Genomic DNA, 27,073 nt, shown 5'->3' with positions numbered 1-27,073 from the left:
CCAGAGCAATGTATACAATACTTTAATTAAGTGTACATACTGCTTATGTGTATAATGTATGGACCCTAACATCTTCAGATATTTGCTGAGCGCCTGTTCTGTGTCAGGCACTGTTCTACTCACTATGTAGGAAGGGTTACGTGGCCCAAGATCTCTTTGTGCAGAGAGAAACAGAATGAAAGACTCGGCGAGTTCAGTTTGAGAAAGTTCAGTGCGTGGACAGAACTGCTGCAGAAGCAGTGGCCGATGCTGGGTGTGTCAGCACTGCTGGGTGTGTCAGCATGGGAGGACTGGGCGTGGCAGCTTTCCTTGCGTTTTCATGACCCTCTGCCCTCCCCACTCTACTGTTCGGCTCACACACCCTCGCCTGGCACACCTCCTTTTGGGTGGACTTTGGGCCTTTGAATTCAACACGGGCCCAAACTATCTTTTCCTCACCATCTATTGGTCCTCCTGAGGTTGGTACAGTTTTGTACCTGGTCAGGTGGTCAGAAACCGAGGAGACAGCTTTGCCTCACCCTCCTAGTCTCCAGGCCCTGTAGGAGGCACCTTTCCTGTGTCTTGGAGGCCGAGTTTGAGGCCCACTGGTGAGATCTGGACCCTCTTCCATCAGGTTGACTCAAGGAGGGGTTGACCCCAGCGGCCTCTCTGTGTCCCGCCCCAGCCATGCTGGGTTCCTCACCCAGGATGTTGTTTTCCTGTAGCTTCTTTGTAAGTATGCTGTTCTCTCAGAGAAGAAGGCCTTTCTTCTACCCTGTCTTCTGCTGGCTAGCTCTTAGCGCTAGCTACTGCTGAGTAATTCGGTAACTAGCTCTTGGAGAACCAATTTTGCCCTGTGTATACAGAGCCTCAAAAGTGCTCATATTCTGACAGGAGCCGTTTTATTTCTGCTAAGGAAATGGTTCTTATCTGGAGGAAACTTACGCGTAACAATGTTGACCGTAACAACTTTCAATGTGATTTACATTTTTTACTGGTTGGAAAATTATAAGAGCAATACGCCACTTAGAAACCACTTTAAAGTATGAGTACCTTGTAGTTCGCATTCCACAGGGATTTAATGTCTCTCACTTTGCCTCCCACCCTTAACCTCATTTCCCCGTTTTGCCCTCACTTTCGGAGGGAATGGTTTCTGGTGGTCCCATTCTTGTGGTGGGTGGTGGACTCACTGGGCTGAGGCAGTGATTTCTGACCCCTCTGACTCTCTCCTGAGCGGCCATGAGAGTGTGAGGCCACTGCGTGCAGAAGGCAGTTTTGACCTTGGCGATTTCCCGGAGGTGCTTTATTTCGTCCCTCACCAAACAAGGCTGTTTTAAGGATTCTTTCTGGTTGTTCCCTAAGCCACGAGGAAGACCTGGCTAAAGTGATCGAGCTCCAGGAAATCTTAGATGAGCAGTCAAGAGCAGAGCCAGGGACTTCACTGGTGGTCCAGTGGGTTGGACTCTGCGTTTCCAGTGCAGGGGCCCGGGTTTGATCCCTGGTCAGGGAACTAGATCCTACATGCATGCCATGACGAAGAGCCCACAAGCGGCTTAATCCAGACTCAATCTTCGGTTTACACACTGGGAAATTCCTCCACCAATGTGTATATAAGCTGATGCCCTTTAAAATACGCTTGTTTCTGCATGTAAATCTGCTCGCTGAGTCCATCTGACAGTTAATGGCTGGTGACACTCCTGAGGCTCCCTGGGTCCTTTGTTGAACAGAAGCAGTGGGGAGGGACCTTCTAACGAACAATGTCCCTGCCCTTCTCTGTACCTGTGAGTCAGCTCTGGTGATGGTGCAGGAGGAGTCCACTAGGAGATAGCAGTGGGAGGCGACAGCCTACGGAGCCAGGGCACAGGCCACGCCCGTCGTCACTCCTTGGTGCTTTTAAAACACTGACCATACTTGTTCTTGAAGTCTGTAAGTTTTTGTTTTTCCTATTTTAGGCAAAAAAGCAGTTACAAGAAGTGCAACATAATCAGATACTTAAATCTCTTAATCGTTTAGGAATCTGTAAAGAGGTGAATTGAGCTGGGTTCATAGTTATAATTACTACAGATGTTTAGCCAGAGTCTATGCCAGTCCACTGCTGTAGTGTGTACAGCACCCCTGGACTTGGAGGCTGAATGTTTGCACTTTAGATGCATTCAGAGTCTGGCAGTTGTGTGTGGTTCAGAATGCTGAGTCCTTTCTGGGTTCACGTGAAAGCTGACAGCCTAGGGAGCCAGGGCACAGGCCACTCAACGTCATCGCTCCTTGGTGCTTTTAAAATAATGGCCATACTTGTTCTTGAAGTTTAGAACTTTTCGTTTTTCCTATTTTAGGCAAGGCAGAGAGAAAAAATGAATGGAAAATGTAATAAAATCAGACATTGTTGACAAGCTTCTTTCAGAATCTAACAAGAGGCTTCAGCTTCATCATAAATGGCTGCTCGGGCAGAGAAGGTGCCCAGCACAGCGTCCCCGAAGGCCCCTTTACAAAGAGAGTGCCACTGGTCATGTCCATGCCGCAGCGAAGATCCCCCGTGCTGCAACTGAGACCTGGCGCAGCCAAATAAATATTTAAAAAAAAAAAAAATATATATATATATATATATATATCTCCACTGTAGCGTTAGGATTTACGTTCAGGAAGGTATCTTGGACTTCCCTGGATCTTGAGAAGGTGCGTTCCCTTCTCGCATGCCGGGGTCAGGGGCGGAGGGGTGAAGGCTGGTCTGAGTTACGGTGGTCCGGGGGCGTCTTGGGTGGACCTCCTTTCTCTGGCGGGTCTTCCCACAACGGCGCGAGGTGCCTTTGTGTGAGGACTGGACAGTCTTGAGGGTCTGTTTTCTGTTTCTATTTATTTAACTGTTTTCCAGGATTTTGTAGCAGTTAAGAACTAAAGAACTAAACATATGCAGAGAGCAGCTCCTTGAAAGAGAAAAAGAAATCGCTGAACTGAAAGCGGAAAGGAACACCACCATCTGCAGCTCCTTGAAAGAGAAAAAGAAATCGCTGAACTGAAAGCGGAAAGGAACACCACCAGGGTTAGTGGGGTTCTTACTGGGTTAACATTTGCTTCTGGTCATGATTGGGCTCTGGGTTATTGTCTTTAAACTCAAAAGATGATCCACTCTGCCTGCTTTTAAACAGATTTTCGACATCTTCTCACTAAGCGGACTGGGGTTGACCAGTTCAGGGTGCTCATACCTTGCTTGAAATTTATGGTGAGAGTTAATGTAATTTTAGTCCATTTGAGGGGGAATTTCTCTAACTTGTTTGACTGGCCACACTGCAGCGTGTGGAATCTAGTAACCAGACCCCTTGCATTGGGAGAGCCAAGTGTTATCCACTGGAGAGCCAGGAAAGGCCCTTAGCTAATGATTCTTAAAAGAGCAGAAAAACCGGAAGGAGACATTGACAGGACAGACGGGGGTGCTTGACATAAACCCCGAGCATGAATGGAAAGGCAAGTCCTTGTCTCCCTCTCTGTCTGGTTCTCATCTCACCTGTCCAGTCTGTGCAGGTCTGTTGCCAACACACTGCTTAGACCTGAGCGGCCGTGACAGTCGTGTGAGCCCACAGCGTGCAGAAGGCAGTTTTGATCTTAGCGATTTCCCAGAAGTGCTTATTTCGTCCCTCAGCAAACAAGGCCGTTTAAGGATTCTTTCCGTTAGAGGTCTTCTGATGGTTCTCATGAGGAAGACCCGGCCAAAGTGCCCGAGCTCCGGGAAATCTCAGACGAGCAGCTGAGAGCAGAGCCAGATGAAGGAGCTGGACGCCCGGCCGCCTTCGGTACTCACGTGACAGAGCAGGAGGAAGGTCTGTACACGGCCGGAGAAGACCTCATCGTATCTGAGGAAGTGAACACGAAATTGCAATGAGATGTTTGTGAGGTGAGTGACATTACATGTGTCAGTGTTGGAACCAGACATAATCGAAGACAAATATGGTGAATTGGCTCCGTGTGCACCTTCTGTGTGGTTCTCAGTGGGTCCTCACACGACCCAGAGAACAGGGAGGGCAACGATCGTCTGCCTTGAGTAACTCAGCCTCCCCTGGATGTCCAGGCCTTACTGCCTCTGGAGCATTTTCGTGTGTTTGTTTGTTGTCTGGTCGGAAAGTTTGCCTTTACACTTTGTTTCACTCTCCCTGCAAATACTCCTCCACCTGTTACAGAAACACCTAACTTGGCCGTGTTGATTTTCTCTCAATATTTCAACCACTCTGCTTCCTCCTAGCTGGTATGTCAGAGACAGAAAACTCATCTCCAGATGTCTTGGGCCTCAGCAAATTGGGAGGACAGGCTGAAAACAATGATAAGCTTCCAGAAAAGTAAGCTTTTTGTTTTTTGTCCATCTCACTGAACAGTTTTCAGTTGTTCCTGATTTTTAATTAATGTTTACTGATTAAATGGAATATCCAGCTCTCTCTATATATTATCTTCTGAAAGCTTAACCCAAAGCCTTTTATTAAACTGCTCTTTCTGGAGGACTTAGAGCATCTGAACTAGATTCTCAAGCTGGGGTTACATGAGGTCTCCCCACCTAAGGCCACTGTCCCCTTCTACATTGGGGCTTTATAGGAACTTGTGGGCCCAGGGAGGTGATTTCACTGCTGCAGCCCCAGGTTCAATCCCTGGTCAGGGAACTAAGATCCCACAAGACGATTGGCTTGGCCAAAGAAAAAAACAAAAGGTAGGAGTTGTCTAGTGACATATTTTTGGATAACATTTTCCATTACCATTTTCATCCACATTTATTTCAGCATTTTTATTACCTGCACTTAATTTAGTTTAAATTTAATTTAACATATTAAGAAAAAGACTTATCACAATAATAGTTTAAAACTTCCTGGAGAATTAAAAATCATGACAAAAAGGAATATAGAAAAAAAGATACTGTTATGAAGCAAGAACATTTCACCAAACATCATAATCAGAAGAAAACACTGGATGCATTCCTTCTGAAGTTGCAGTGAAGGCTGCTGGCCAGGGCTCCTGCCTTTCACCACTGTATAGTGTGCCTACAGAGAGTGTGTCAGAGAGTTGGAACTATTAACAATCACAAATCACAGCCATGGAAAGGCCAAGTGTGAAAGGGTGGAAAAAGACATTCCATCCTAAAGAGACCCGAGGTGACTACACAGTGTCAGACAATATAAAGACAAAAGCTGATAAAAGAGATGGACAATATATACTGTTAAAAGGATCAATTCACCAGAAGATATACATCTAACATTAGAACTCCCCCCCAAAATTAAGGAAACATTAATACCCCAGTTTTTTCGATGGGTGGAACCAAAGAGAACATCAGTAAGGAAACAGAGGACTTGAACAACACTATAGACATACTGGACCTAACAGACATGTACAAATCACTCTACCCAACAAAACCAGAAAACACACACTTCTCAAGAACATTCTCCATGAGAGACCACATGTTAGGATATAAAAGAAATCTTTTTTTTTTTTTTTTTGCGGTACGCAGGCCTCTCACTGTTGTGGCCTCTCCGGCCACGGAGCACAGGCTCCAGACGCGCAGGCATAGCGGCCATGGCTCACAGGCCCAGCTGCTCCGCAGCATGTGGGACCTTCCCGGACCGGGGCACGAACCCTTGTCCCCTGCATCGGCAGGCGGACTCTCAACCACTGTGCCACCAGGGAAGCCCTAAAAGAAATCTTACTTCATTGTGTTCTCAGTCTTAAAATTTTCTCAAACTACAAAGCAATGAAATTAGAAATAAACAGCAGAATGAAAACAGAAAAATCCCCAAAATGTGGAAATAAAACAACGTATTCATAAATAACCAATGGGTCAAAGAAGAAATCACAAAGGAATTTTTTAAATATCTGGATGAAAATGAAAACATACAAAAATTTATAAAACGTAGTGAAAGCTGTACAAACAGGGAAGTCAAATCAGAAATCTGTTTTTACTAAAGTAGAGAAAAAGAATAAACTAAAATTTAACGAAAGGAAAGAGGTAAATAAAGATTAGACCAGAGATAAATACTATAATGAATATAAAATATAAAAGTCAATATAAAAGTGAAAACTATGAGTTAGTGTTTTGAAAAAAATTTACAAAACCTTGGCTAGAGTAAGAAAAAAAAGATTTAGATAACTAAAAACATGAAAGAGGAGAGATTTCAACTGTTGTCACAGAAATGTTTTTTAAAACTGTAAGGGGTCCTGTGAACAATAATGCTTACAAATTATATAATCTAGAAGATACGGGTAAACTCATGAAACATACAACCTACTAAGCTCTTATCTTTAATAAAAAAATTGAAAAGAATTATAACTAGAGAGGTTCAAGCAGTAATCAGAAATCTCAAACAAGGAAAAAGCCAAAACCAGATCACTTCACTGCATAATTCTACCAAAACCTTTACAGAAGAATTACCTCTAATCCTGAATTTAAAAAAATTTCCGAAGAGCTGTAGAGGGAACGCTGGCAAACTCATTCTATGGAGCCCGCATGATTCTATACCAAGCCCAGAGAAAGACACACGAAACACAGAAAACTACAAACCAATATCCTTCATGAATACTGAAAAATCCTCAACAAAATAGTACCAAACCAAATTCAACAACACATTAAAATGACTTTACATCATGACCAAGTGGACTTCATTACTATAAAAAAATCGATTAATGTGATACGCCACATTAACAGAATAAAGGAAAAAACACATGATCGTCTCAATTGATGCAGAAAAATGCATTTCACAAAATTCAACTATGTTTCAAGATATAAAAACTCTGGGAATTGACTGGCGGTCCAGTGGTTAGGACTCGGCACTTTCACTGCCGTGGCCCAGGTTCAGTCGCTGGTCAGGGAACTAAGATCCCACCACAAGGCCAAAAAGAAAAAAAGAGATATAAACACTCAGCTAGAAAGCTTTCCTTCTCAGATCAGGAAGAAGGCAAGGATACACACTCTCTGCACTACTGTCCAGCAAAGTACAGGAAGCCCTCACCAGAGAAATGAGACAAGAAAAAGAAAGTTACCCAAGTTGAGAAAAGTAAAATTATCTTATTTGTAGATGATAACTTTTGTATGTAAAAACAGTAAAGATTCCACAAGGAAACTGCTACATCAAAAAACAACTCTAGGGCTTCCCTGGTGGCACAGTGGTTGAGAATCCGCCTGCCAATGCAGGGAACAGGAGTTCGAGCCCTGGTCTGGGAAGATCCCACATGCCGCAGAGCAAGTAAGCCTGTGTGCCACAACTACTGAGCCTGTGCGCCCTAGTGCCTATGCTCTGCAACAGGAGAAGCCACCACAATGAGAAGCTCGCGCACTGCAACAGAGTAGCCCCTGCTCACCGCAACTAGAGAAAGCCTGCGTGCAGCAACGAAGACTCGATGCAACCAAAAATAAATAAAATTTAAAAAAACCTCTAGAAAAGTTGCAGGATACCAAAAGTCCATGTGCAAAACATCACGAAATAATCAAGATGGTGTGGTACTGGCATAAACAGATACGTAAAGTAACGCAACAGAACGGAACACTCAAAATTAATTTTGCATATACATAGAATGCATTTTCAAGGGTGCCAAGACCACGCAATAGAAAAAGGACAGCTCAGTAACAAACGGTGCTGGAGAACCGGGTATCTACCAGCAAAAGTGTAAAGCTGGAACCTTACCTGCATCAGAATGAGAAACTTCTGTGTGTCAGAGGAGGCAACCAACAGCGAAAAGTAACCTCCAAGGACCAGAGATGATGAAAATGGGCTAAGAATCTCCATGTGTCAGAGATTTAGGTTGATTTCAAAGTTTAAAATCAATAGTAGAATGAAACACCCTCTACCACTGATGTATCTCTGAACTTTCCATTCCATTCCCCATCATTACGATTTTTAAATCAGCGACACATCCATTTCGTTTCTAATGCAGCATGAAAAGTCACAACGTATTTGCTGTAGTCTGTTTGCTAAAATTTACCGGGCATAAGTGCATATTATTACCTGACTTGCATGTACAGCTTCTTTATCCTGGTTTTCAGAGAGCAGACAGTGCATCCAGATGGGGCCCCTCAGTAATCCCTGCTGCCCAGTAGCACCGACACCCCATCTCCAGTCCATGGGTATGAAGCCCTGCCCAGGACTAGGCCCAGTGGAGCCTCTTCACAAGTCCCAGGTCATGGGGAGATGGGATCTAAGTGGAGGTGACAGGCCCTGAGGGAAGGACCCAGGTGACTGTGACTGTACAGGTGTCAGGCAGGACACTTCAGACAAGACCAGCGAGTCCAAAGAAGGGCATTTCTGGAAAGACAGAAAAATCAACTGAGAATATGACTTTACCTGAGAAGGAGCCATTCCAGACTCCTTTTCTCTCCTCTCCCTCCTCTTCTGGGCTTCCTCCTCAGACAAGAGTCTTTAGAGGTCGATCCTGAAAGTGGAAAACAGGCTGTTTAATGCTTGCAATCAACACACCCCCTTCCTGAGTCACCACCACACACACAGGGAAGCCCTCAGCATGTGGAACAGACGGTCCTCTGCTGCCCACCGTCCCAGGAGGGACTCAGGACAGAAAACTCCACACAGAGACCAATAAGTAAGTTCCTACACTTTTGTTTTGTTCAGTGCATGACAAATCTTTGAAGATCAAATAGTGTAGCTTATCCCTTTTTTAACTGAAGTGTATATATAGAGAATTTATTTATTTATTTATTTATGGCTGCATTGGGTCTTCGTTGCAGTGCATGGGCTTCTCATTGCGGTGGCTTCTCTTGTTGCGGAGCATGGGGGCTCTAGAGCGCAGGCTAAGTAGTTGTGGTGCACAGGCCTAGCTGCTGCGGAGCATGTGGGATCTTCCCAGACCAGGGCTCGAACCCGTGTCCCCTGCATTGGCAGGCAGATTCTTAACCACTTTTTCAGATTATTTTCCATTATAGGTTATTATAAGATACTGAATATAGTTCCCTGTGCTGTACAGTAGATCCGTGTTTAATTATTCTATATGTAGTAGTGTATATTTGTAAATCCCAAACTCCTAATTTATCTCTCCCCTTCCTTCCACCTTTGGGAACCATAAGTTTGTTTTCAATGTCTGTGAGTCTAGTTCTGCTTTGTCAGTAAATTCATTTGTACCATTTTTTTAGATTCCACATATACGTGTCTACCTGTGTCTGATTTACTCCACTTAGTACTGTTACCAAAACGCAAGTCCGTGTGCTAGACGCACAGTGAGGCCAAACAGTACCAGAGCGTTGGCGTTTGGAGCAGAAGGGCTTGCTGCAGGGCCATGCGAGGAGACGGGTGGCTCATGCCTTAAAAACCCCAAACTCCCTGAAAGTTTCCAGCAAAGCCCTCTTACAGGAACGGTGAGGGAGGGGTGTGGTTACAGACCTCTTGGTGGCAGATCCTTTGTACTTGAGGTCAGGTCGTGGTCAGGTCAAGATGTTCCTGTAAACCTCCACCAAACAAATGTTACTCTCTGTCCTGACAAGAAAGGGGAAGGTGCCAAGACACAACTTTCGCCCTCCAGGGTCCAGGCCTGGCTAACAGGGGTCCCTGCAGAGGGGCCAGTTACCCTGCCCCGGAGCATTCGTCCAGAACCAGGTTTGGGTCCTCCTGCCAGTGCCCGGGCCTGGCTGAAGAAGCAGATCTCAGTTGGCAGCTCCCTCAGGGCCAGGTCCCCGTGCAGACTGCCGCGGCCATTAGGGCAGCCTAATGGATTCCCGCAAAAGACACCCCGTTCCCTCGGCCTCCCAGCTCACCTGCTGGCCCAAGGAGAAGGGGAGGGGAGAAGGCCTGGATCCCTCTCTTACTTCACTCTCTGCCTGACGACTGCCACTCCGCGGACATTTGGCTGAATGGGTCCATTAAATGTCACTCATTGGCAGCTGGTCGCTTGAGGGAAGGGCTCACTGTGGCGCCGACCAATGGCTGAACGGGAGCTCTAAGGCCACTCCAACCATCCCTTCAGTGGTCTCCTGGTAACCGTTGCCTGGTAACGGGGGTGGGGGGAACAGCGTGCGCCAAGGGCCCTGTGCTAAGGGCTGCGCACTGCTGGGCTCTATTACAGTGTGATCATCTCCGGGTCTCCACCTGCACTACTCTGCGTTTCCATTTCATTCTGTTTATCGGTCTCCCTGTTGCTTTCTATGTTTCTGTCTTTTTGCTCCCCTCTAGCCTCCTGCTGTTTCTCCCGTCCTATTTTCTCACTCCTGTCCTGCCCCACTCTGCAACTTGTGCCCCCTATTGATGCTCTTTCTCCCCGACCTTTCTGATGACCCTACATCTCTGTATTTCTGCCTCTTTCTTCCCCCATCTCTTCTCTCTCTCTGTCCCTGTTATTCTCCCTCCCCACTCTCCGCCGCCCCCTGGTGGCTGTGCTTCCTTCCTGCTCTCTCTCTTCCCCTCGTTTCTCCTCTTCTTTTCCTCTCCCAGCATCAAGTTGCTCTGTAGGACATGGGTTCAGCTCTTTTATCCCCTCCCCCGACTCTCCATGGGAAATGCCTCACCACGGTTGACGATGCTGTTACCACTGATCAAGGGCTCCTCTTGTATTTTGCCTTAATCCCTTCACCTTCATCTCCCTGGAGATCCCAATTTTCTATACACTCTATTTTTCTCATCTGCTACTTTCACTGCTTTTTCTCTTTCATTCTTACCATCTCTTTGCAAGACACTCACCCATCCTCTACACTGCCCTCTGACCTTGCCCACTCTTCTTTTCCCCTCAGTTTTCTATTGCTCTCTCAGTCCCTCTCTGTGTCTTCTGATCCCCCCTGCCCACACAGTCAGAGGATGTGGGATGGAGTAAGATGGAGTAAGATGCCTGCTTCCTGGGAAAACAGTGATGAAATAAAAACTCACAGTTTAAGGCAAGACAGGAAAAATTTGAATTTAAATTAAATTCCTTCTCCTTCATCAGTAATGACTCAGCACTCACCTTGTATATCTAGACATCTTCAGTGAACTTTATGTACCATAACAATGTATCATTTACCTTAAAGATAACAATTGGTGCAGAACAGACTGTTGACAGACCTGGGGAGGTACTGGGCCGCACCTAACAGAAGCTCTTTTAAGTACGTACTTATGACCGTATTAACGTTACTGTACTACTTGTGTTCTGCCTGTTTTACAGGATTGTTCCTTGCATTACCAAGTGTGTGACTGAGCCTCCGGTAAAAATGACGACTAGGCGACTTGAAACAAGTGACCAAATCTATAGTCTTATAAGACCAATGATTTTAATAGTGTAACTCTACATATGGGAAGAAGCAACAAGAGAGAACCAGCAACAAGAGAGAACCATTTCCTGGACCACAACAGACTGGTGGAACACCACGCAGAGGCCTTTGGCTACTGTTGCATTAGGGGCAGGGCGCGTGCGGGGCGTCGCCGGTGCAGTGTGGCAGTGGCCCTGTGGCCACAGTCTCCTCGGGCCGCAGTCCAGCTCCCATTTGCCCACTCGCGCCCTTTGCCGGCGCAGTCACCAAGCCTGCAACAACCAACCACGCAGCACCCCTCCTCTGTATAAAAGGAGCCCAAAATCTGACTGGGGGAAGATGGCTTGTGGAGACACTGGTCCGCCATCTTCTCCGAATAAAAAGTCGCTCTGCCTTGCCCCAGCAACTCGCCTCTCAGTTTACTGGCCTGTCAGTGCAGCAAGCAGAACGACCTTGGACTCTATCAATTTTGGCGAAGCCGGCCAGGAGCCTTGCTGCTTGTGGTCAGCCCCGGTTGGGGAATTTTTGGGTAAAGCCCTAGCAGCTGCTGGGACCACCTGTCCTGAGGATCTTCCCTTTAAAATTCCCTGAAGCGGCACCAGATGCCCCAGCGCTTGGCAGTGGGAGCTCCGTACAGATGGAATCGACGGGCTCCAGACAGTAGGTGTGTCTGATGTGTACAACTGGGAACACACCACCCTCTCAATTTCGGCTTTTCCTGTAAGGGAACAGCCAAGTTGTTTTGCATTTGACTGGGGTACCCTGTTGCAGAGGGGAATTTTTGTTGCAACTCTGTGAGCCAGTTTGTTTGCTTTTGTTCTGCATTCATTCACGATGGAATTTGTTTGTGCCTTTTGTGTTTTGTTGCTCTTGAACTTGTATCTGTCCCTAAGGAAAGCCCTTTGGGGCGTATCTTAAATGAATGGGCAAAGTATAGTTATGGGCCTGTGACTAAAAAGAGATGATATTCTATTGTATAGCGTGTGGCCCCAGTGTATGTTAGGATCAGGAGAGCAAGGTGCCCTGCTCACTTATACAATCTTGCAGTTAGAATTGAGCAGGTAAAAAATGGTGAGATTCCATGTGCAGAAGCATGTACGCTATTGCATCATGAGCAAAAGAAGTGAGACAGCTGCTGCCTTATGGTACGGTGGTCTGAAAGGAAAACCGGGGGAAAATCTGTTCTACAAGAGGGAGAGGGAGAAAATGAGACTGAGAACATGTTATTTCAAAACACTGGCCAAGCAGGCTGCACCAGTGGTTGTTCCGACTGCCCCCATGCCACCAACATATGCACTCCTTTCACCACCTCCTGTTTCCCCTACTTATGGGGATCAATTAGAAGTTTCTGTGTTAACCTCTGGGGCACAGGGGCCTAGTTTGTGTCACCATCTGTGACCCAGGAGGGCGTCCCATTTGACCAGGAGCCACTTCTGGAGCACGCAGCTTCCCTTGCACTGATATCCTGGAGAGGAGGCCTTAATGCAGATGGCCAATCAGCTGGGTTTCTATGGACGCGCCATCCATTCTCAATTTGATTTATTTAACTGGAAAAACCATAACCTACATACCTCCACGTGACTGAACTTTTCACTTCTATCTTTGCCACTCACCATCCCTCGTGGGCGGACATTCACACTTTTATGAATATCATGCTTACTGGGGATGAAAGGAGGATGCTCTTTGACAAGACTAGAGAGGAAGTGCACTAGCTCCATCTAGCGGACCAGGTGGAACTCCAGAAGCAAATCAGGCAGTTCCTACTGCTGAGCCTGACTGGGAACCTAATAACGGAGATATGCCGCACCTAGAGCATTACAGGAAGTGTATCTCAGCGGGTCTTCGAAAGGCAGTAGCTAGGCAAAAGAGCTTCAACAAAATTCAAGAGATACACCAAAACCCAATGAGGACCCATCAGAGTTTCTAGAAAGAATTTATCAAGCTTATAGGCACTACACTGGTGCAGACCCTGAGGCCCCCAAAATACGGGAATGGTAAATATGACCTTCATTGGGCAAAGCGCCCCAGATCTAAGAAGAAAATTACAAAGCTAGATGGTGCATTTGGAATGAACCCTTCTCAACTGGTAGATGTTGTTTTAAAGTGTTCACCAACAGGGAACAACGAAAGGAGCTCTTTGCAAGACTTAACGCCACTCATCTGGTGCCAGCACTGGATTCCCAGAAGGCGAGTAGCCTGGAGAGAGGTGAGCCCCATTGGGGAGGGAACAGTGTGCTTACTGTAGGAGGAAGGGCACTGGGAAAGACTGCGCTCATCTAAGGAATAAGAAGGAAAACCACAAAAGAAAGACGGGAGCCTCTCCTATGGTAGAGAGAGCGCAACGCTCTGAAGATGAATAAAGCGGCCCAGGGGCTCCCTTGGACTTGAGGTGTCCAATTCCAATTTCCCCACAGGAGCCCCGGGTAACTTTGACAGTGGGGAACAAGTTGATTGACTTTCCGATAGATACCGGTGCAACATACTCTGTGGTAAACAGCACGGTGGCACAGAAAACATCTCAATCCTTCCCAGTCACAGGAGTTTCTGGAGAAGGACAAAATCTTTCGTTCCTATAACCTCTAGAATGCTAATTAGGGGACCTCACCCTGAAACGCAGTTTCTTATATATGCCGGTATGTCTAATCAGTCCCTCTTTTGTAAATTAAGCACTCAAGCAACTTTTTCGCCAGAACAGCTTGACATCAGGGTCCCACAGGAGCACACTGTAAGCCTAAAGATGGCGCTCACAGACACCCCAGAAAAGGAGACTGAGCTCTCACCCACTCCACCCCCATTCCCCCCGCTCCAGGTCTGTGAAAAGCTCAGGCACAAGTGTGGGTCGATAGCACCCTAGGGAAGGCCAAAAATGCATGGCCAATACAAATCACGTTAAAAAGGGACTCTGGAGGGAATTCCCTGGTGGCCCACTGGTTAGGACTCGGTGCTTTCATCGCGGTAGCCCGGGTTCGATTTCTGGTCAGGGAACTAAGATCCCGATCCCGCAAGCCGCACAGCGTGGCAAAAAAAAAGGGATGCGCTGGGACCCCTAATCGAAAACAATACCCTCTGAGCCAAGGGGCCCAAAAGGGAATTTAGCCAGTTCTCAAAACGTTGGCTTAATCAGGTTAAACCTTGCAGGTCCCCATATAAAACCCCTATCCTCCTAGTCAAACAGCCAAACCCAACAGAGCATCTCTTTGTCCCAGACTTGAGGGCTACTAATGAAAAAACCCAGGATTGGCACCCCGTGGTACGCAATCCATTCGCTCTGCTCACAGCTGTTCCAGAAGCAAACAGCTGGTTCTGTTTTTGACGTGAAGGATGCTTTTTTCCTGCCTTCCTATTGCAGAAGAATCACAGCAGCTGTTTGCTTTTGAAGGGCAGGACCCAGAAAGACAGGTAGTCCAACAGTATTGGTGGACGGTCCTGCCTCAAGATTTAAGGATTCCCCTACCTTGTTTGGGGAAATGTTGGCTGGGGACCTTAGAGACTTAATATTGGATGAAGGACTCTTCCTCCAAAATGTGGACCATTTGCTCATAGCGAACCCTATGAATGATAAGTGTCTACAAAATACCATCAGCACCCTGAGTTATTTGGCCAACTGTGGATGTAAGGTCTCCCAGAAAAAGGCTCAAGTATGTAAGCAACAAGTCACGTAGCTGGGTTTTATCCTTTCCCAAGGGCAGCGGGGTCTTTTGCTTGATAGAAAATGGGCAATTGCAGGCTTGGGAACACCAAGAATTGCAGATAACAGGGCGTTTCTGGGAATGGCAGGATTCTATCGGATCTGGATCCCGAACTATAGGCTCAGAGTAAAGCCCCTCTATAAGGCTTTAAAGGGACATGATTTTGAGCCCCTACTTGGACTAAAGAGTGCCAAACAGCCTTTGAAACAATAAAAACGTAGTCTCAGCTCCGGCTTTGGGACAACCAGACTGAAAGAAACCTTTCAGATTATATGTCCGTGAGAGACAAATCTTGGGGTGTTAATTCAAATTCTGGGGAATGTCCTTCGACCTGTTGCCTAATTCTCAGGACAACTAGAACACACTAAGGGATGGCCACTCTGCCTTTGAGCTGTAGCAGCTCCTTGCAACAGACTTCCGGAAGCTGAGCAGTTTACCGTGGGCAGCCCACCACTCTGTATGTCTCTCACCCTGTCCTTTCTTTACTGGAACAAAAAGGGGGGCTACTGGCTGACTTCTGGGAGAATGGGAAAGTACCAGGCCATCCTCTTAGACAATCCCAATGTAACGTTTCAGGTCACTTCAGCCCTAAAGCCAGCCACCATGGCTCCCGACTGCGGCTGCACAATCCCCAGGGCACAGCTGCCTGCACGTCGTGGGGCTGGTGTACTCTGGCAGACCAGACTGAACTGTTCACAGTAGCTGACGTGCTGGGTATGTGGTGGTAACCCTTGGAAGGACTGACCCTCGCTATGCATTCTCCGTGGGGCATGCTCACGGCGCCATCTGGAAAGAAAGGGGGCTCCTCACTTCAAACAGTAAAGACATAAAACATGCTTCTGAAATCTTGTCCCTGTTAGAAGCAGTCCTCAAGCCCTCACAAGTGGCTGTAATGCACCGCCCAGGCCACCAGAAGGGTGAGACTCATATAACAAAAGGCAACCGGTTAGCTGACCAAGCTGCAAAGAAAACAGCAAAGGCAGGCGATTACCAAGCCATCATAGGGTCACTTCTCCCGCAGACTGACTTGTCAGAATACCAGCCGGAATATTCAGAAAAAGACAAGGAGAGGGCCGAAGAGTGGGGATGCACTCTTGATCACACCTCGCCTGGCTAGAAATGTAGTGCACACGGAACTGACTTGATTTCTGAGGCTTTCGTGGACACTGCTGCAGCACATTCGTGACAGTACCCACCACGGGAGAGATGCCGCCTTACAGTGGATTCAAAAGTATACAATGGGGCCTGACCTACAAAGGGCCATCCAAGGAGTCACTGAAGATTGCATGATTTGTGCTAAAAATAACCCAAATACTGCTGTCAGATCTCCCCAGATGGGGACCCAACACAGAGGACTCCACGAGCCACCAAGGACTGGCAAATAGACTTCACTCAAGTTGATAGGGACAGAGTAAGGGACAAAGTAGGCGGTTGAATAGTTAATCCCACTAGGGGACTGCAAGTAAAGAAAAAAGCATGGGAGACCCCTGTAAGTTAATGATCACTCAAGAAAGCAGGTTTGCTTAACCACAAAACCAAGCAACAGAAGCCTGAGACACGCCCCCGAACAATAAAACAAGGGTGGCATGAGACCCACATCTGCCCAGTGAGCTCAGTAAGTTGACCCCTAGACACGCTCCTCTGCGCACACTAAAAACAAGTATATAAGGAAAAGGTGACATTATGCTGAAAACTGAGATGGTTTATCATATCTTAGTATATGTTACCACCTTTTTTCCTCACTTCCGTTGCTCCATGACAGTCCCAGTTTGGCCATGTAGGGACAAGAAGAAGCCCCCACCCGATGTGCAGGCAGAGCTGAGGATGGAAGCTTGACGGCTACTCAAGAATGAGGAAGGAGGTGGTCCTCTCCCCCTCCCCACTTCTCCTTTGATTATAAAACAGGAGCCCACTAAGTTCTGGGGGCGGCACCCTCTCGCCCACCCGCAGGCCTCACAAGCGTGCTCGTCTAATAGATCACTTTGCCTCTCCCTGAAGAACGAGCTCCTCAGAGCCCCCCAAGACACATTTCAGTGGTTTCGGCTGGCGACCACAAAGGGGCAGTGGTAAGATAAGAAGGAGGGGGGTCGGGTCCTAGAGGGGCCGTGGATGCCAGGTGGACTGGGGAGGACACTCGCCCAATGTGTGCCCCTTTTAGGCGACTGGTCAACCCCGAATGCTTTAGGACTCTGATGAGAGAGAGGAACAAGGATGTGGATGTTTAGAGACACGGAACCAGAGGAATGCTGGCAGTCAGCATGGCTTGCCACAGAAAGACGCTGTGGATGTTTAGGGACCCGGAAGGACACGTACATTCTAGGTCTGTCCCTGTTGTACTCAAGTCTGTAAACTTAACTATTCCAACTGTTATTTATAAACTGATAAGTTTTGTTTTGTAATGCCTGTCTTATGAACAAGTTTTAAAATGAAACTATGAGATCTCTGTCTGTCTGGATATATGTGTGTCTTACGTGGTCTTGTCTTTAGATAGTATTGCTAAGGTTAATTTGTAAATGAGCTCAATTTAATTGGCTTAAAAAAAAAAGTAAGTGCTTACAAATTAAACATCTCTGAATACAAGAGAAACTAAGCTAAATGGATTTCAGATTCACATGACCTGAGAAATATTTAATGTTAAATTAATATCTGGTATTAAAGTTTGTTCTTATTAAAGATTGTTAATACAGACATGTCTTTAGAGTCATCAACGTTAAGCACGGTATTTTTATTGTACCTGGGTTTGCTGAAAGTCACTAAGTTCATACTATTTTTGTTGTAAAATCTGTCAGCAAGAAAATTAATGAGTTAAAATTAAATTAACTCATTGTCAGACTTTTGCCGTCCTGATGTACTTGTAGCATGGCCAGTCTGCTCCTAAATGAGAGAAATTAAATGGGTAAATAACAGCTGCAAATTGAACAGTCAGGGCTGTGGGAAATCCAAGACAGCCACTTGGCTCCTCCTGGATCCCTGGCAAACCCCATTTTTTATTTAATGGTTTAAACCCTTTCTTGGCTACAAGGCTGATGCCCTCACAGTGGAAAAAAGAATGGTTTAAAAACGTGTTTTGGGCTTCCCTGGTGTTGCAGTGGTTGAGAGTCCACCTGCCGATGCAGGGGACACGGGTTCGTGCCCCGGTCCGGGAAGATCCCACGTGCCACGGAGCGGCTGGGCCCGTGAGCCATGGCCGCTGAGCCTGCGCGTCCGCAGCCTGTGATCTGCAACGGGAGAGGCCACAACAGTGAGAGGCCCGCATACCGCAAAAAAATAAATAAAAAAAATAAAAACGTGTTTTTCACTTGGGTATAGTTTCTATAAATTTTAGTGATCAAGGCAACCACTTTACTGGACAAATTATAATACAAGCCTATGTTATTAATTAACCAGACTTATTTTACAAATTAATCTTAATTTGGCTATATTTGGTAAAACTGAGGGTTATTTAGAAAAGAAAAAAGTATGTTTTAACATTAAATTTTAGTTTTGCTAACTGAGGTCAGTATCTACTGTCTTAAAACTCACTTTTCTAATAGCTCTTTGTTGCTATATTATTCTAAAGCTTAATTGAGTTAAGATATTCTAAGCTTGTTTCTGAAGCTGATCACGTAATCTATCTTTGGATGAAGATTAGATGCCCGTAATCTATAACCAGGGGGTTATACATACTAGAAGAAGCATCATTTAAAGGACTGTGTCCGTCCTAGATAAAAGGCCTCTTAACAGGTATTCTTAAGCACGTCATGCACAGGGAAACTGAAGGGAATCAACTTCCAAGACTTAAGGTACTTTCCCCCCAATTACTAGGAGTGCCCAACGGAGGAGTGCCCTGATGTCGGTCATCCCCTCCCTACGCCCCTTACAGGTGCTGACCCTTTATTTCCAATTTACAGTCAGACCAGTTCCCACTCACTGTTAACACCATTGGGGACACCTTCTGTACTATTCCTTTGGGACAGTTTCTTGGCCATTAACACCAGGCTGGGAGACTGACTACTTTGGAAGGGATACATCTGAAGTAGTAAGTACAAATCTTGATGAAATTGCACGGTGGGTTTTGACAAAGGAAGGAAACTTCTGGATAGCTAACTACTGCTCCGGTGGCAGGTGCTGTAACCGTGGAAGCGGCTGCTCCGGTAAGGGCTATCTCACAGGCAGGAGCCCCTTATCCCAGGGGAAAGCGCAGCCGAGGGTGAGGAGAGAGAGGCCCCCACCAAATTCAGGAGCTCCTTCTCTGTACCCCAAGGGGCCCAGTCTTGGACCAGCGAGCACCCGCAGTGGCGTAAGTCACCAGCCAACTGCCCCCACCGTTCTGCCTCTGAGAGGAAGTTCCTGACGGAAATCGAGGAAACATAGAAGTCCGTGTGCCTTGCTCAATGTCTGATCTAAGTCTGGCAGAAGATCAACTGGGAAGTTTTTCTGAGGACCCTGAACTTTTCACGAAGGAGTTTACCCGGTTAATACGATCTTCTGATCTCACTTGGGGGGATTTGCAGAGTTTACTATACCCCGTGCTGCACCCCAGAGGAAAAACAGCCTATAACATTGGCAGCCAGCCACAGCCCAGCAGGGCCAGTCACTACACCGGGTGGGGAACAACGCTGTCCCCGAGGCAGATGCAGGATGCCTTATCAGGTAAATTCTACTGATAGGGACGGATGAGACCATATGATTGTTCAATAGAGGCTATGAAACAATGTCCAGTGAAACCTGTCAATTATGAACAAGTGAAAGAAGTCCAACAGGGGTCAGATGGAAATCTGATCGTATTTCAAGAAAAGTTAATAGAAGATTTTTATAAGTACATAAATGTGGATCCATCCTCCCCCAAGGCACAGGCCCTTTGGCTATACACTTCACAGCCCAGTCGGCCCCAGACGTCAGGCGCAAGATTCAAAAGGCGGCTGCTGGCCCTCAGACCCCTACGAGTGATTTGCTCCAATTGGCTTATTCAGTTTTCAATAATAGGGATACGGCCGAAAAGGCTGAACACACCCAGAGAAATATATACAAAAGGCCCAAATGATGGTAGTGGCTTTGTCCATTCAGAGCCCCCCGAAGGGGAGGCCGGCCTTTCTGGGCCAATCTGGCTGTGGTGGACCACAAGGCCCGTGGGTACCCAGACAGGACCAGTGTGCCCTGTGTGGACCAAAGGGACACTGGAGGAACGACTGTGACACGCGCCCTTTACAGGCAGGGCATTGGAGGAGGGAATGCCCCAGATGCCAGAGAGTGACGGGGGCCTTTGATGGTTTCACAATCAGAACACTGAGGGGGCTCGAGGCTGAAAGTGGCTCTGCCTACAGATACCATGTACATAACTAGTGTCGAGCCCTGGGTGGCCATTAAGTGGTGGGCCATGATAGAATTTCTCATAGACACCGGTGCAACCCTTTCAGTCTCAACCAAAAGGATTAGAAGCCTTAACAAGCATAAGAAATATGTAATGGGAGTGTCGGGAAGGAGACGGGGGCACACTTTCCAGGAACCCCTTTTGTGCAACAGCAACGGCCGGTCGTTTCTACATTGCTTTCCGTTTGTGCCTGACTGTCCCCTCTCTTTAGTGCAAGGGACTTACTAAATTAGGGGCCACCCTGTCTCTCGAGGGACAAGGAAGCCACCCGTACCACCAAATGATATTAACAAGAAACAAGATTAAATCTATAACTGAGATAAAAGACTCAACAGAGGGCTTCCCTGGTGGCGCAGCGGTTGAGAGTCCGCCTGCCGATGCAGGGGACACGGGTTCGTGACCCGGTCGGGGACGATCCCACATGCCGCGGAGCGGCTGGGCCCGTGAGCCATGGCCGCTGAGCCTGCGCCTCCGGAGCCTGTGCTCCGCAACGGGAGAGGCCACAGCAGTGAGAGTCCCGCATACCGCAAAAAAAAAAAAAAAGAGAGAGCAGGCTTGCTTAGCAATAAAACCATGCAACAGAAGCCTGAGACACGCCCCCAAACAATAAAACAATGGTGGCCTGAGACCCACATTCTGCCCAGTGAGCTCAGTAAGTTGATGACCCCTAGGACACACTCCTGCACACACTAAAAACAAAATATAAGGAAAAGGTGACATTATGCTGAAAGCTGAGATGACTTACCATATTTTAGTATAGGTTACCACCTTTTTGCTCATTTCCGTTGCTCCACGACAGTCCCGGCTTGACCACGTAGGGACAAGAAAACTGCCCCTCTGGACGTGGAGGAGTTTTCCCTTGATTATATAAAACTGTAGCTAAGTTCCCAGGGCGGCACCCTCTCACCCGCCCTGGAAGCCTCACCAACGTCCCTATCTATCACTTTGCCTCTCACTGCATTCTTTCTGCGCTGAGAACCAGAGCTCCTGGGAGCCCCCTGAGACACATTTCTGCAGCATCAAAATGCCTCGAGCCACAGGAAATTTCAGGTATCTGCTTGTGTTTGTGGACACTTTTTCAGGATGGGTGGAGGCCTATCCCACCCAGACAGAGAAAAAGCCTCTGACGTGGTTAAAGCCCTCAAGGAAATTATCCCCTGATGTGGACTCTGCCTAACACCCTTCAAAGTGATAACGGGTCTGCTTTTCTCTTGAGCAACACCCAACAAGGGTCTAAAGCCCTGCAAATTAATTGGAAGCTACCATTTAAAAAGGAGCATTGCTGGGACTTCCCTGGCGGTCCAGTGGTTAAGACTCCGAGCTCCCAATGCAGGGGGCATGTGTTCGATCCCTAGTTGGGGAACTAAGATCCCACATGCCACGCAGCCAAAAAAAAGAAAAAAGAAAAAAAAACAAGACCCTACTCCTGAAAGGCCCAGATAGCAATGGGTTGGTGAACGCTTAGAAGACAAGGTTGCTCACTGGACCTGGGAATGAACATTCCTAGTACTGTGGGACAAATTGGTCACAAAATGCCTCCCAAATGTTGGATGAAATTAAGACCGAGAGGGAACAGATTGTAAAAGAATGTTGCCCATCATCCAGTTCTACAAGATTCAAGACATTAGCCACCGCGGTCACTGACCTGCAGCCACCCTGACAGGAATTCCGGGCAGAGAGCAGGATGAGGCACTGGGAAAACTGGCAGAACCGGCCTTCAGACAGTCAAGCGTTTGCAGGAAAAATTTTTATGAACCTGGGTTCTTACATCTTACCATAGTTAGCAAAGCACTAAAACCATTAACTAAGCTATGTGTTCCTCAAGCACAGCAGTTACCTTCTTCCAAGATGCGTGCCTGACTGCCTGTACCCCTTCCCAGCATCAGCTATACACCAGCCTTCCCCCTTCCCTCTTCAGCACAGTTCTCACAGCTCTCTAAGGGGCTGTCTCCGGGGTTATAATCCTCAGCTTGGCAAAAATAAGTTTTTCACTTCTTTCTTAGATTGACTATTGATTACTTTTCCGCTGATTACACATTTTCCAGCGGGGTGGAATTTCAGACGGAAGAACACTGGGTGTCACAAGGCTGGCCCAGGTCACCTCTCCCTACACGGGGTGAGGGGAAGGGCTGACTAGGAAGGGGAGGCCTGCGGAGCAGAAGGACCGGCCTGAGGAGACGCGAGGACAGAGGGGCTGGGAGGGAAGGAGGGGGTCTCAGGAGAGGGGCGGGCTCTCCAGAACCCCAGGACCAGGGAGAGGACGCGGCCTCTCCGGGAGCGGGGTGACCGGCGCTGCTCTCAAGGGGCCGAGAGGGCCAGGCTGGGGGGCGCGAATCCACCTTGTGGAAGGGGACGTTACGTGGGGGGGCGGGGGAGGTCATAAAGGGTTTTATGGAGGAAAACGACCCTAAAGGCGATGTCTACGTGGACCGGAGACCGAAAAGCTGAAGGAGGCAAATACACGCATCATATCAATAATATTAAGCCATCGTTTACACATCGTAACTCTCCACCCGTTACCTCTCTTACTCCGATCATTAAATCCCCAAATCATTTTAGGACCTTACACTGTAAGTATACTTTAAAAAAGAACCAAACAGTAGATTGTGAATCCAGTAACAGAAGACTAAATCTTATTTACCAAAAACGTATGCAAGAACTGCTAATTCACGTGTCCATACCTGTTAGGATGGCTTTTTCAAGCTTCTAAAGGACAGTAGTTATCCACTGGTCTTGGGAACCAAAAAACTGGTGCAACTCCAAGTAAAAATAATAACTTACCTTCTTTAGTCACACTATTCATACTAACAATGCCTATTATAACAACAAACTCCAACATTTACAAAAGTAATGTATATCCACCCCATGTGAAAACCACTATCTCATATGCTTTTATCATCAGCCTAATTCCAACAATACTTATTCTTACAGAACAAGAAATATCTCAAGCTGACAGTGAATCACAATCCAAACCTTATTATCACTTAGCTTCACGATAGATTATTTCTCAGTGTTTGTGCTGGTGGCACTGATTTGTCACATGATCTAGTATGGAATTTTCAATATGATACATACACTCAGATCCTAATATTAATCAATTTTTAAAATATTTACTCCTGTTTCTTATCACAATACTAATTCTTTTCCCCGACCAGGGATGCAACCCAGGCCCTCGGCAGTGAAAGCACGGAGCCCTAATCACTGGACTGCCAGGGAGTTCCCACAATACTAATTCGTGTTCCCACTAACAATCTTCTCCGACTTTTCACTGGATGGGAAGGAGTCAGAATTATGTCTTTTCTACTTATTGGGTGATGACGTGACAGAGCAGACGCAAATACGGCCGCTCTTCAAACAATTTTATACAACGCACTGGAGACACTGGATTCATTGTATCAACAGCATGATCTCTATTCAACGAATCTTTATACTTAACCTAAATCACCCAAATCTACCCGATAGGACTTGTATTAGCCGCAACTGGAAAACCCGCCCGAATTGGCCTCCACCCATGACTTCCCTCAGCAATAGAGGGTCCTACTGCCATCTCAGCCCTACTCCACTCGAGCACAACAGCTGTAGCAGGCATCTTCCTACTTATCCGCTTTTACCCTTTAATAGAAAATAATACATTTATCCAAACAATAACATCATGTGTAGGAGCTATCACCACATTATTTACAGCAGTATGTGCTCAATTGTTGCTTTCTCCACTTCGGGTCAACTAGGCCTTATAATAGTAACAATCGGCATTAACCAGCCTCATCTAGCATTTCTCCATATTTGCACACACGCCTGTTTCAAGGATATACTATTCATATGCTCTGGATCGATTATTCACAGTCTAAATGATAGATAAGACATTCGAAAAGTAGGAGGCCTATGTAACGCAATGCCCTTCACCACAACAGCCCTCGTTATTGGAAGTCTCACGTTAACAGGATACCACTCCTCACAGGTTTCTACTCTAAAGATCTTATTATCGAATCCGCTAACATGCTGTATAACCAACACCTGAGCCCTCTTAATAACCCCCCCCCATCGCCACATCCTTCACAGCTGTGGGTAGCACTCACGTTATTTTCCTCCCACTCTGAGGACAACCGTGCTTGTCCAATTAATGTTAATTGATGAAGACAACCCGCTCCTAATCAACTCTATCACACGTCTATTAGCTGGAAGCAGTTTCTCCGGATTTCTAACTCCAACAACATTCCCCCAACAACAATCCCACAAATAACCGCGCCTCCTTACTGGAAGCCAACTGCCCTTGCCGTGACCGTCCTAGGCTTTATTCTAGCACCTGAAATCGACCTTGCTGCAGAAAATTTAAAACTTAACTATCCCTCAAACTTCTTCAAAAATCTCAAAACTCTTAGGGTATTTTCCCATTATACACCACTTTCAGCAAGCCAAAAATCAGCATCTTCCCTACTGGATTTAATTCGACTAGAAAATATCTTACCAAAACCCAATTATCTTATTCAAATAAAATTTTCTACACTTGTGTCACACCAAAAAGGCCTAATCAAACTACACTTCCTTTCATTCCTCATTATCCTTACCCTAAGCATAACAGTATTTAATTACCATGAGTAACCTCTATAGTAACTATAAGCAATGACCAACCAGTAACAATTACCTTGAATCAACTACCATAACTATACAACGCCGCAATATCTATAGCCTCCTCACTAAAAAATCCAGAATCACCTGAACCATAAATTACTCAGTCCCCCAGTCCACTGAACAAATAAAATTTCTACTTCCTTGTCCTTTAAAGCACAGAAAATTCTATCACTTCATCAATTTTCTATTGTAAATTCTATCATTAATTCCAAAACAAATACCTAAAACAGTTTTATTTGAAACTCAAATTTCAGGATACTGCTCAGTAGCCACAGCTGTTGTATAACCAAATACTATTAACATTTCCCCTAAAGAAATTAAAAACACCATTAAACCCAAAAGCAAACCACCAAAATTCAACACAATTCCACAACCAACACCACTACCCACAATCAACCCAAGTCCACCATAAACAGGTGAAGGTTTAGAAGAAAAACCCACAAAACTAATCATAAAAATAGTACTTAAATACAATGTATGTTACCATTATTCTTACATGGAATCTAACCACGGCCAATGACATGAAAAATCATCGCTGTATTTCAACTATAAGAACACTAATGACCAACATCTGAAAATCACACCCACTAGTAAGTTATCAACAAGGCAGTTCATTGATCTTCCAGCTGCATCAAACATCTCATCATGATGGACCTTTGGTTCTCTCTTAGGCGTTTGTTTAGTTCTGCGCATCCTGACAGGCTTATTCCTAGCAATACATTATACGTCAGATACAGTAACTGCATTTTTATGAGTAACACCTATCTACCAAGATGTAAACTAGAATCACCTGAGATCTACATGCAAATGGAGCTTCCATGGTTTTTATTTGCCAATTCATTTACGTAGGACGAGGCTTATACTACAGATCCTATACCTTTTCTGAACCATGAAATACTGGAATCATTTTACTATTTACAGGTATAGCCACAGCATTCATAGGCTATGTATTACCTTGAGGACAAACAGCGTTCTGAGGAGCAACAGTTACTACCAGTCTTCTCTGAGCAATTCCCTGTATCGGCACAAGCCTTGTGGAATGAATCTGAGGCGGTTTTTCAGTAGACAAAGCAACTCTAACACAATTCTTTGCCTTCCATTTTACCCTCCTCATTACAGCACTAGCAACTGTTCACTTATTATTCCTTCCAGAAACGGGCTCTAATAACCCCACAAGAATCTCATATGACATAGACAAAATCCCATTTCACCCCTACTATACAAAGACATCCTAGGTGTCTCATCATTGATTCTAATCTTAGTATTATTCTCATCTGACTTGCTAGGAGACCCAGACAACTACATCCCAGCAAATCCCCTTAATACACCACCACATATCAAGCCAGAATGATACTTCTTATTCGCGTATGCAATTCTACGATCAATTCCCAATACACTTATAGGAGTACTAGCTCTAATTTTTTCAGTCTTAATCCTAGCTTTCACCCAGTACTCCATACATTGAAACAACGAAGCATAACATTCCAACTCCTCAGCCAATGCCTATTTTGAGTACTAGGAGCAGACCTATCGACACATGAATTGGAGGACAAACCCTGGAGCACCCGTTATTATCGAACAACAAGCATCCCTTTTGTTTCTTTTAAATTCTAGCTCTAATACCAGTAACTAGCATCATTGAAAATAATCTCCTAAAATGAAGAGTCTTTGTAGTATATTACCCTGGTCTTGTAAACCAGAAAAGGAGAACAGACCTAAGACTCAAGGAAGAAGCTCCACCATCAGCACCCAAAGCTGAAATTCTACTTAAATTATTTCCTGAACATTTGTTACGGGACACTTACAAAATGTACCATGTCGGTATTAAAATGACTTCTTTTTTCTATAAGTTACTACGTATTTCGTGCATTATATGCATTACCTCTGGATTTTACACCAAAGGGAAATCAGACCCCAGGCCTCTCACGGCCACAACTGAATTAACTTGGGGTGGGGGACCGGATATTTTAAGGTCCGTAGCGACCCCAGACCTCGGATACGGAGTGGGGACCACCAGGCGCAGGTTTAACTAGCAAAGAACGGTTAACTCACACTCCCACCGCGGCGTCAGCTCCATGTTCTCTGCTTCGGGATCTGCAGCAAACTGCACGACCGTGGAGTAGAGACGCTAGAAGCGGCTGGGGGCGGGGCCTGAGCAGAGCGCCACGTGGAGGGGCGGGGCCTGAGCAGAGCGCCACGGGGAGGGGCGGGGCGTGGGCCCAAGCCAGCGCCTGGAGCGTGAGAGGG

The 27,073-nt window shown here is 46.2% G+C and overlaps 1 protein-coding gene and 1 long non-coding RNA gene across 6 annotated transcripts in view; one reads left to right on the top strand and one right to left on the bottom strand.

Annotated features, from left to right (window-relative positions):
• The window catches only part of LOC307178866 (uncharacterized protein), a 342,766-nt gene extending 324,416 nt beyond the window's left edge, over positions 1–18,350 (top strand). Inside the window, exons 1-6 of one of the 5 annotated variants that reach the window (XR_013825301.1) lie at positions 2,552–2,649; positions 2,846–3,013; positions 3,484–3,862; positions 4,208–4,301; positions 8,345–8,532; positions 11,074–18,350. The gene's annotated coding sequence lies outside the window, so the exon portion shown is untranslated. Of the gene's footprint in view, positions 1–2,551; positions 2,650–2,845; positions 3,863–4,207; positions 4,302–8,287; positions 8,533–11,073 lie in introns of those variants that run through there. The other 4 variants (XR_013825297.1, XR_013825298.1, XR_013825299.1 and 1 more) reach the window with 4 other exon arrangements.
• Positions 3,691–26,902, bottom strand: LOC307178876. The gene is made up of 3 exons (XR_013825304.1): positions 26,879–26,902; positions 7,944–8,240; positions 3,691–3,821 (listed from the first exon to the last, which is right to left on the bottom strand). It is a non-coding gene; the product is annotated as an uncharacterized lncRNA (long non-coding RNA).
• Positions 26,903–27,073: the final 171 nt, after the last annotated feature.

This window comes from Stenella coeruleoalba (assembly GCF_951394435.1).
Source record: "Stenella coeruleoalba genome assembly, chromosome: 20".
In the NCBI taxonomy this organism is placed as follows: Eukaryota; Metazoa; Chordata; class Mammalia; order Artiodactyla; family Delphinidae; genus Stenella; species Stenella coeruleoalba.
The sequence above is the reverse complement of the archived record's forward strand: the minus strand, read 5'-3'. Positions and strand labels throughout refer to the sequence as shown.